Source organism: Vulpes lagopus, chromosome X, assembly GCF_018345385.1.
Source record: "Vulpes lagopus strain Blue_001 chromosome X, ASM1834538v1, whole genome shotgun sequence".
Classification (NCBI taxonomy): domain Eukaryota; kingdom Metazoa; phylum Chordata; class Mammalia; order Carnivora; family Canidae; genus Vulpes; species Vulpes lagopus.
The window spans coordinates 69878502-69890305 of record NC_054848.1 but is presented as its reverse complement, the minus strand read 5'-3'; the positions used below and the strand labels follow the sequence as shown (position 1 = coordinate 69890305).

Here is an 11804-nt window from a genome sequence, read left to right as displayed (position 1 = left end):
CCCACCAAAAAAGGAAAATTATAGACCAATATCCCTGATGAACACGGATGTAAAAATTCTCAACAAGATACTATCCAATAGGATCCAACACTACATTAAGAAGATTATTCACCATGACCAAGTGGGACTTATCCCCTGGTATGCAAGGCTGGTTCAACACTCGTAAAGCAATCACTGTGATTGATCATATGAGCAAGAGAAAAATCAAGTACCACATTATCTTCTCAAAAGATGCAGAGAAAGCATTTGATAGAATACAGCATCCATTCCTGATCAAAACTATTGAAAGTGTAGGGATACAGGGAAACATTCCTCAGCATCTTAAAAGCCATCTACAAAAAGCCCACAGCAAATATCTTTCTCCATGGGGAAACACTGGGAGCCTTTCCCCTAGGATCAGGAACACGACAGGGATGGCCACTCTCACTGCTGCTCTTCAACATAGTACTAGAAGTCCTAGCCTCAACAATCAGGCAACAAAAAGAAATAAAAGGCATTCAAATTGGCAAAGAAGAAGTCAAACTATCCCTCTTTGCAGATGACATGATACTCTATATAGAAAACCCAAAAGACTCCACCCCAAGATTGCTAGAACTCATACAGCAATTCAGCGGTGTGCAGGATACAAAATCAATGCCCAGAAATCAGTGGCATTTCTATACAATAATAATGAGACTGAAGAAAGAGAAATTAAAGTGTCAATCCCATTCACAATTGCACCCAAAAGCATAAGATAAGAATAAACCAAACCAAAGAGGTAAAGGATCTATACCCTAAAAACTATAGAACACTTCTGAAAGAAATTGAGGAAGACACAAAGAGATGGAAAAATATTCCATGCTCATAGATTGGGAGAATTAATATTGTGAAAATGTCAATGTTACCCAGGGCAATTTACACGTTTAATGCAATCCCTATCAAAATACTATGGACTTTCTTCAGAGAGTTAGAACAAATTATTTTAAGATTTGTGTGGAATCAGAAAAGACCCGGAATAGCCAGGGGAATTTTAAAAAAGAAAACCATAGCTGGGGGCATCACAATGCCAGATATCAGGTTGTACTACAAAGCTCTGGTCATCAAGACAGTGTGGTACTGGCACAGAAACAGACACATAGATCAATGGAACAGAATAGAGATTCCAGAAGTGAACCCTCAACTTTATGGTAAACTAATATTTGACAAAGGAAGAAACACTATCGACTGGAAAAAAGACAGTCTCTTCATTAAATGGTGTTGGTATAATTGGACATCCGCATGCAGAAGAATGAAACTATTCCATTCTATAAACCATACACAAAGATAAACCTAAATGGATGAAAGATCTAAATGTGAGATAAGATTCCATCAAAATTCTAGGGGAGAACACCCCTAGAACAACCCTGAAAGTCTCACATCTGTTAAAGTACAATACTGGAATGCATATCCTTGTTTAATTGGCCCCAAAACCAGCACTCTTAACTCAATTTCTTTGCTTTTAATTTGTTTTAAGCCAAGTTGGTATGGAATAGCAGCTGGCAGTAGCCTTATACAATTTTATTTTTTTGTTCTTGGGGAATAGTTTTTATCCTATTTTGCTCCATTTATTCACTTTTTTTGGTGGGGGGTGCTGGTTAGTGATAAATGCAGTTCTTGATTTTTTTCTTCTCTGTCATGCTGTCTTTTTTCCTTTCTTTTCTTTCTTTCTTTCTTTCTTTCTTTCTTTCTTTCTTTCTTTCTTTCTTTCTTTTCTTTCTTTCTTTCTTTCTTTCTTTCTTTCTTTCTTTCTTTCTTCTTTCTCTTTTTTTTTTGTTGTTATTCTCAGTCATCCTGAAGGTCTGAAAGTTCTTGCCAGTTTTAATTCCTAAATTTTTCATGAGAAGAAGAGAAATAGGTTTTTGTTACAGGACTATATCTAATTTTAGCATTGTTTATGCAGTGACTTTGAAAGAATGTTTTCAAATTGCCTTAGTTTTTGTAACTCTTTTGGCTTAAGCAGCAACCAAGAATAATTGTTTATGCATTTAGAGAAAGACAGGGCCCCTAATCTAAAAAAATTCAACAAATATTTATTGAGTGCCTAGTATTTACCAAGCATAGTTATAGGCCTTGTCGAAACACAATAGTGAATAAAACATACAATAAAACAAAAATACAAGGTATATTTATACAAAAAACTGATTTTGTCAGTCACAATGAAAAAATGAATTTTAAAATTCCCCAATAGATTATTTAATTTTTCCCTGAAACAGGTTATACACATATGTGAGTTTAATATCTGCAGGATAATAATTTTATTTTAATTGAGTAATATAAAAGAGTAATATTTCTTGCCCATTTTCCCAATTTCTGTTTTGGTTGCCTCAGATCATTTCCTAAGTATACAGTTTTGCCTTTTTGTAGTGACCATTAATTTAAAACAATCTTTTGTACTCAATCTTTTTACCTCAAAGAGGACTTCTGCTCAAAACTTATGCTACATTTTTCTGTAGTTATATGCTGTTTTCCATAGAAAGAAAACTACAATATGTATCATATGTTAGTGAGATCTAATATCTTAAATTTGAGGAAAGTACCTTTTAATATTTAGGCAGGAATTTTAATAATCTCACTGTAGGAGTGAATATATCTTATTTTGGGGGGAGCAAATTCTTCAGCACACTTTAACTCTCATCAGCTTTTCATATTTTCCCTGTGATTAAGGTAAACAGAAAATGACTTTTTAATTCTTGGTATATTGGTGGTGACACATAGCCTTGTCAAAAACAATGTTTTCTCAGAGCTTGTCTAGTAGCTTTGGAGTTTAATAGATGCTTTTCTATTCCTGCCCTATCCAATTCCATTCCATTTTATCTTCCCTAGTCAACACTCTACTGCTATTGAACAGTTGATTTTAAATTAATTTTGATACTACTTAACTGTTTCTTGTATTTTTGACTTCACATAAATTTCAAAGCTCCTAGCAAAAGGCAAATGTCTTAACTTTTAAAAATCCTTTCTTAAAAAAAAAAAAAATAAAAAAATAAAAATAAAAATCCTTTCTTAAAAAAACTTTAGCTTCGCCTTCAACACATATCACATTAGTTAGCACATAGGAGGAACTCAATAATTACTTTTGGGTTCATTCATTTAATCAAGTTATGCGCATTAGTATAAACAGTATGGTGCAGTAGAATGAGCATTGAACTGGAAGTCAGAACTTTATTTGAGATGGAACTCTACCATGTTTTAGTTAAATATCCTCAAGCATTTCACAATTTTTCTGAGTTGCAATTTCTTTTTTAAAATGAAGGTGCTTTATTCTCAAATTCCTTTCAATTCTATGATCCATTGATCCAAAGGAGTGAATAAGTATTCTCTATGTTGGGCAGCCCAGGTGGCATTTTAGTGCTGCCTTCAGACCAAGCCATGACCTGGAGACCCAGGATTGAGTCCTGCATCAGTCTCCCTGCATGGAGTCTGCTTCTTCCTCTGCCTGTGTCTCTGCCTCTGTCTCTCTCCCTCTCTCTCTGTGTCTCATGAATAAATAAAATCTTAAAAAAAGAATCCTCTATGTTTCTAATATTTCTAATTTGCCACCCATACCTTTCACTTACTGAATGTGCTGCCATCCTCTGGGATTTATATTTTTGGCTCTACTTGATGATATTTAACAAAGTGATGTTAAAAAGAACTTGAATACAGTCTAGTATGTTCAGTGGAAAATTGGCATATAGAGAATAAAAAAGCATATTTCTTTCACAGAGTATTTTTTTCTAGGCACAGTTACCAATGGTTTCAAAACATACCCCTCAAAGAATAACAAGCCTTTTGCTTTTTAATACTTTATTTTTTAAATTTTTTTATTGGATTTTAATTTGCCACCATATAGCATAACACCCAGTGCTCATCCCGCCAAGTGCCCCCCTCAGTACTCATCAACCAGTCACCCCAATGCTCCGCCCACTTCTCCTTCCACTACCCCTTGTTCATTTCCAAGAGTTAGGTGTCTCTTATGTTTTGTCACCCTCACTGATATTTTCACTCATTTTCTCTCCTTTCCCTCTATTCCCTTTCACTAATTTTTATATTCCCCAAATGAATGAGAACATATAATGTTTGTCCTTTTCCAAATGACTTAATTCACTCAGCATAATACCCTCAGGTCTTTCCACATCGAAGAAAATGGTGGGTATTCGTCGTTCCTAATGTGTGAGTAATATTCCATTGTATACATAGACCACATCTTCTTTATCCATTCATCTTTCGATGGACACTGAGGCTCCTTCCACAGTGTGGCTATTGTGGACATTGCTGCTATAAACATCGGGGTGCAGGTGCCCCGGCTTTTCACTGCATCTGTAGTTTTTGGGTAAATCCCCAGCAGTACAATTGCTGGGTCATAGGGCAGATCTATTTTTAACTCTTTGAGGAACCTGCACACAGTTTTCCAGAGTGGCTGCACCAGTTCACATTCCCACCAACAGTGCAAGAGGGCTCCCTTTTCTCCACATCCTCTCCAACATTTGTGGTTTCCTGCCTTGTTAATGTTCCCCATTCTGACTGGTGTGAGGGGGTATCTCATTGTGGATTTGATTTGTATTTCCCTGATGACCAGTGATGCAGAGCATTTTCTCATGTGCTTGTTGGCCATGTGTATGTCTTCTTTGGTGACATTTCTGTTCATGTCATTTTCCCATTTCATGATTGGATTGTTTGTTTCTTAGGTGTAGAGTTTAATAAGTTCTTTATAGATCTTGGATACTAGCCCTTTATCTGATGGGGAGTCGGGGCAAGATGGCAGAAATGTAGAGTCCCCAAGTCACCTGTCTCCACCAACTTACCTAGATAACTTTCAAATCATCCTGAAATCCTACAAATTCGGTCTGAGATTTAAAGAGAGAACAGCTGGAATGCTACAGTGAGAAGAATTTGCACTTCTCTCAAGGTAGGATGACGGAAAAAAAAATAAATAAAAAAGCATCCAAGGGGAAGGGGCCAGTGCAGCTTTGTCAATAATTTGCTTTTCCCCTGTCCTTCTAGCTGGTTTTCTGGGGGAGGGGCCTGCTGTGCTGATTCTTAGGTGTGTGCACCTGGGGGAGCTGCTCAGCCCCCTGCCTGGTGTAGGGCTCAGTGGGAGTTGTTTATCCTGTTTATCCTCTGAGGCCACTGTGAGATTCAGTGGGGTTGTTTATCCTGTGAGGCCCCAGGAAGAATACCAACAGTGGCGGCGGCCAGCTCTCCAGCTCGGGAGTCAGCTTCCGCAGTAACTACCACATCTCCCTGTCTGCAGGGGCCTCAATGCTTCGGGGGCTCGGGCGCCGATATGCACAGCTCAGGGCCACCCAGCTGCAGGAGAGTCCTTGGTGTCCTAGGCCCTCCCGGCCTCTGCCTGTCTTGGGGGGAGCCCTGGATCTTGAGCTGTGTCCCCGGAGCCCTGGGTTGCGGGCCCTGCACCTTGGGAATCGTGCTCCCCATGCCGGGCAGCCCTTTTCGCACGGAGCCGCCCAGCTGCTCCCGGGGCCCACCCGGGCGCATGATGTAGTCCTTTAGGGAGCTTGGCAGCGGGGTGTGGCACGCTTTCCACAGGGTGCAGTTCCTCTTTAAGTGGTCCTGGGAGCCTGTGGACATCCCTGCCCCTCCTGGGATCCTGCTCCAACTCTCTGCCAGGGCCTTTCCTTCCGGGAAGATTGGTGAAGCTCTTGCTTCTCCTGGACGAGGCTTTCCTGTCCTGAGGGCTCTTGCCTCTCGGTCTTTTTCCGGCTCCTCGTGAGGGCCCCTCCCTCTTGGATGCCTTTTTATTTCTTTATTATTTTTTTTCCGTCTTCCTACCTTGATAGAAGTGCAAACTTCTCTACCATCTTGCCCCCTCCCCTCCTGAAAATATACTTTAAAATGTGTGTGTACATGTGTGTGTATCTGGGGGAAGGAAGAATAATCTTTTCCTTTCAAAATAAAAATCATTTTTGTTTGAGAAGAGGATATGGAGATGCATGGCAATCTCCAAGTTTATCTGGAGCAGCCCTAAGCCTGATGTTTATTCCGAGGATGGCTTGAGAGCCTGGAAACCCTAGATTCAGATGTAGCTTTGAAGGGGGTAAACTAGGAATAATGCAAAAGTGTATGATCTCTTCTACTCATTACCTAATTTCACAAAGAATGTTTGAAAGTGTATATATACATTATTTTATAAACTGAAATTGTATGAACAATAAATTGTGACTTATTTATTCATTCATCCTTTAATGAATATTTATTGACAGCCTACTGTGTGCCACAATCTTTTTCTATGCACTTAGGATATAAAGGACAAAAATTAATTAATTAATCCTGCCCCATTTCCTCATTTTATTTGACCACTTTTTTGTATCTCCCCAATGTTGGTATGGGACATACTATTCTATTACACCATTTATCACAGTGTACTAAAATAATCAGTTTATGCAGTTTGGGTTGAAAACAGCTTTTATCATATAAAGGCATAAAATGTGAAAAGATAATAATAGATTTGACTACATGATACTTAGAAACCACAGAGAAAGGAAACTGAATCTTCAAGGAAAATGATAAAGTAAGAAAAAGTTTTGCAAAATATATCACACGACTTTTCTATCTGTAATATATAAAGTTCTTTCAGGTGACTAAGCAACAGACCAAAAACCAGTTGCTCCAAAGGACACAAACAAAATACTAAAGAAGAAATGCATAGTTGATATATTTAAATGTTTAAGCTCATTAGAATTCAAGAAAATGTAAATTTAAGCAACACATTTGGTTATGGTTGCTTATCAAATTGACAAAGACCAAAAATTTAAAATCCCATATTTTTTTAAAACATTTTATTTATTTATTCATGAGAGACACAGAGGGGGAGAGAGGCAGAGACACAGGCAGAGGGACAAGCTGGCTTCATGCAGGGAGCCAATGCAGGACTGGATCCCGGACTCCGGGATCACACCCTGAGCCAAAGGCAGATGCTCAACCGCTGAGCCACACAGGAGTCCCTAAAATCTCCTATTCTAATTACCTAACACAGAGTTTCTCAACCTTAGCACTATTGTCATTTTGGAGAGGATAATTCTTTGATATGGGGGGCAGTCCTGTGCCTTATAGGAAGTTTAGTAGCATTCCTGACCTCTACCCATCAGTAGCATTCCTTTCCTATTTTACAACCAACCATGTCTAAGACATTGCCAAATGTCCTGTGAGAGGTAAAATTTTTCTGAGTTGAGAACCACTTGGCATTTTTCCCATTCATCATGATGGCTCTTACTTTCAGATATTTGCATAATTCTTACTCCAGTGCATTACCTTTAGTACTCTTACCATTCTTCCTGTTTCTGCTGGGGCTTTTGAGAAAGTCTTCATGATTCTTCAGAATGGGTTCCCGTAGCACTCTGCATTTATCCTTATCACATTACTTTTTACAGTGTATTATTTTTTATTTAATTATTTGCCAGTATTTTTTGTCTAGTTTTCATTTAAATTCCACTTAGTTAACATAGAGTGTAATATCAGTTTCAAGTGTAGAATTTCATCACTTACATGCAACATTTAGTGATCATCACAAGAGCCCTTCTTAATATCCCTCATCCATTTCATCTCCCCATCCACCTCCTCTCCAGTAATCCTCAGTTTGTTTTCTGTAGTTAAGAGTCTCTTTCCTGATTTGTCCCTCCCTTTCTTTTTTAAGAGGGTTTATTTATTTGAGAGAGAGAGAGAGAGAGAGAGAGAGAGAGCAAGAGCAGAGGGGAGAGGCAGAAGGAGAGGGAGAAGCAGGCAGAGAGCCTGATGCAGGGCTTAATCCCAGGACTCCGAGGTCATGACCTGAACTGAAGGCAGATGTTTAACTGACTGAGCCACCCAGGTGCCTCTGTCTCTTTTTCCCCCTAGGTTCTTTGTTTTGTTTCTTAAATGACACATATGAATGAAATAATATGATATTTTTCTTTGACTGAATTGTTTTGCTTAGCATAACACTCTCTAGCTCCATCCATGTCATTGCAAATGGCAAGGTTTCATTCATTTTGATGAGTAATATTCCATTATATATATATGTACCACTACTTCTTTATCCATTCATCAGTCAATGGACATTTGGGCTCTTTTCATAATTTGGCTATTATTGTTAGTGCTGCTATAAACATCAGGGTGGGTGTATCCTTTTAAAACAGTATTTTTGGAGGGATTCCTCGGTGGATCAGTGGTTTAGCACCTGCCTTTGGCCCAGGGCATGATCCTGGAGTCCTGGGATTGAGTCCTGCATCAGGGTCCCTGCATGGAACCTGCTTCTCCTTCTGCCTGTATCTCTGCTTCTCTCTCTCTCTCTCTTTCTCTCTCGCTATCTCTCATGAATAAATAAATAATCTTAAAAACCAGTATTTTTGTATATTCTGAGTAATTATCTACAAGACAATTGCTGGATCATAGGGTAGTTCTATTTTTAACTTTTTGAGGAACCTCCGTACTGTTTTCCAGAGGGGCTGCACCAGTTTGTATTTCCACCAAGAGTGTTAAGAGTGTTCATGGTCTTCATATCTTTCCCAACACCTGTTGATTTCTGTTGTTGATTCTACCTATTCTGACTGGTGTGAGTAAATATCTCATTGTAGTCTAGATATATATTTCCCTGAAGACGAATGATGTTGAGCATTTTTTCTTGTGTGTTTTGGCAATCTGTATGTCCTCTTGGGAAAAATGTCTATTCATGTCTTCTGCCCATTTTTAAACTGGGTTATTTGCTTTTGGGATGTTGAGCTTGATAAGTTTTTTATAGATTTTTGGATACTAATCCTTTATCAGATAAGTCATTTGCAAATATTTTTCTCCCTTTCCATAGATTACCTTTTAGTCTTGTTGATTGTTTATTTTTTATAATAAATTTATTTTTTATTGGTGTTCAATCTGCCAACAAACAGAATAACACCCAGTGCTCATCCCATCAAGTGCTCCCCTCAGTGCCTGTCACCCATTCACCCCCACCCCCACCCTCCTCCGGTTCCACCACCCCTAGTTCATTTCCCAGAGTTAGGAGTCTTTATGTTCGGTCTCCCTTTCTGATATTACCCACACATTTCTTCTCCCTTTCCTTATATTCCCTTTCACACTTATTGATATTCCCCAAATGAATGAGAACATATAATGTTTGTCCTTCTCCTATTGACTTACTTCACTCAGCATAATACCCTCCAGTTCCATCCACGTTGAAGCAAATGGAGGGTATTTGTCATTTCTAATGGCTGAGTAATATTCCATTGTATACATAAACCACATCTTCCTTATCCATTCATCTTTCGATGGACACCGAGGCTCCTTCCACAGTTTGGCTACTGTGGACAATGCTGCTAGAAACAACGGGGTGCAGCTGTCCCAGAGTTTCATTGCATCTGTATCTTTGGGGTAAATGCCCAACAGTGCAATTGCTGGGTTGTAGGGCAGGTCTATTTTTAACTCTTTGACGAACCTCCACACGGTTTTCCAGAGTGGCTGCACCAGTTCACATTCCCACCAACAGCGTAAGAGGGTTCCCTTTTCTCCGCATCCTCTCCAACATTTGTGGTTTCCTGCCTTGTTAATTTTCCCCATTCTCACTGGTGTGAGGTGGTATCTCATTGTGGTTTTGATTTGTATTTCCCTGATGGCAAGTGATGCAGAGCATTTTCTCATGTGCATGTTGGCCATGTCCATGTCTTCCTCTGTGAGATTTCTCTTCATGTCTTTTGCCCATTTCATGATTGGATTGTTTGTTTCTTTGGTGTTGAGTGTAATAAGTTCTTCATAGATTTTGGAAACTAGCGCTTTATCTGATATGTCATTTGCAAATATCTTCTCCCATTCTGTAGGTTGTCCTTTAGTTTTGTTGACTGTATCCTTTGCTGTGCAAAAGCTTCTTATCTTGATGAAGTCCCAATAGTTCATTTTTGCTTTTGTTTCTTTTGCCTTTGTGGATGTATCTTGCAAGAAATTACTGTGGCCAAGTTCAAAAAGGGTGTTGCCTGTGTTCTCCTCTAGGAGTTTGATGGAATCTTGTCTCACATTTAGATCTCTCATCCATTTTGAGTTTATCTTTGTGTATGGTGAAAGAGAGTGGTCCAGTTTCATTCTTCTGCATGTGGATGTCCAAATTTCCGAGCACCATTTATTGAAGAGACTGTCTTTCTTCCAATGGATAGTCTTTCCTCCTTTTTCGAATATTAGTTGACCATAAAGTTCAGGGTCCACTTCTGGGTTCTCTATTCTGTTCCATTGATCTATATGTCGGTTTTTGTGCCAGTACCACACTGTCTTGATGACCACAGCTTTGTAGTACAACCTGAAATCTGGCATTGTGATGCCCCCAGTTATGGTTTTCTTTTTTAAAATTCCCCGGGCTATTCGGGGTCTTTTCTGATTCCACACAAATCTTAAGATGATTTGTTCCAACTCTCTGAAGAAAGTCCATGGTATTTTGATAGGGAATGCATTAAACGTGTAAATTGCCCTAGGTAACATTGACATTTTCACAATATTAATTCTGCCAATCCATGAGCATGGAATATTTTTCCATCTCTTTGTGAGAAGACAGTGTCTTGTGGTACATTAGAAGAGTGACAGCTATCTGGTGCAATCTTAGATTTATAACTCCTCATAGAATAAATGCATAGAATATTCTGTACATTATTTCTACAGTATGTCTAAAGTTACTATGAACACTTTATGATAGAGATATAATCAACATAGATCTACATTTTATCGTGACGTTTCTTAACATAAATCTCTAGTAAATTTCCATGTAACATATATTTGGCCTATGAATGACTTAGAAGAATATAAGAAAGAGAAATGAAGGAGGATGAATGACTTGGCTAGTATAAATTGAGGTAAAATTAACCCATTGATAATAGTTGATATCTTTTTAAATTTCTGAATATTCCTTCTGAATTTATCATGAACTTGACTCAAATGCTTGCAATCTTTAAGAGTATAATTATTTGGAACTTTCCATGCTGCCTGTTTTGACTCATATATTATATTTTTTCTTTTCTTTTAATTAAGTACTTCACTAATTTGTGTGTCATCCTTGTGCAGGGGCCATGCTAATCTCTCTGTATCATTACAATTTTAGTATATACACTGCCAAAGCAAGCACTCAAATATACTATTTTCTTTTGCAAATGCATTTTTGAGTGTTTCTGATTAAGCTCCTAATTTATTAACTCATGTGTAAATTTCATTTTATCCTATCTAAAGTAGCAGCTAAGAAACACTCTTTGGCAATCACTGTAATGAGTACTTTGCATATTATGGAATATATCTCCCTGTTTGTGTACAGACTGTGTTGATTATACAAGGATTAACCCATTCAATTTCTTTTTATATTTCTCTACTTCAGAGGTAAGTGCCTATCTACATTTCCTCACTCTGAGCCTACAAGATAGAAATCCCTTGGGTCCTTCCACCCTGTGTTTGCTTCCTTTAACTTGTGGCATCTCCAGTTCTGTCTCTGGCAGCTGTTGGGGAAACCTGTTTTTTAACATTCCCTGACAGGCCTGAGATAATTCTGGGAAGCTTTACTAACTTGCCCTTCTAAACCTCTAGTGCTATCTTTCCTTTGTAGATGTTTTGCTGTGTTTTTTGTAACTATAAATGTATTTTAGATGAACCACAGTAGTTTAAGTTGCTGCAGGCTTTCTCATGCTAAGGGTCTAAACAAGTTTTAACAGGAGGTTGGCATAAAGCCTTGATTGCTAATTCTGCAATAGACTGCTTTTCACAATGGGACATCCTATAATATTTGATGCAGTCTTTAAAGCAAATGATTTCTGCCTTGTATTATTACTCCTTGCATCATACTTATTTTCAGCTTT

General features: G+C 38.3%; 1 non-coding gene across 1 annotated transcript; it reads right to left on the bottom strand.

The window, feature by feature from the left end:
* Positions 1-10980: 10980 nt before the first annotated feature.
* Positions 10981-11084, bottom strand: LOC121483650. Its single transcript, XR_005985778.1, has one exon. It is a non-coding gene; the product is annotated as a U6 spliceosomal RNA (small nuclear RNA).
* Between the last annotated feature and the right edge of the window lie 720 nt (positions 11085-11804).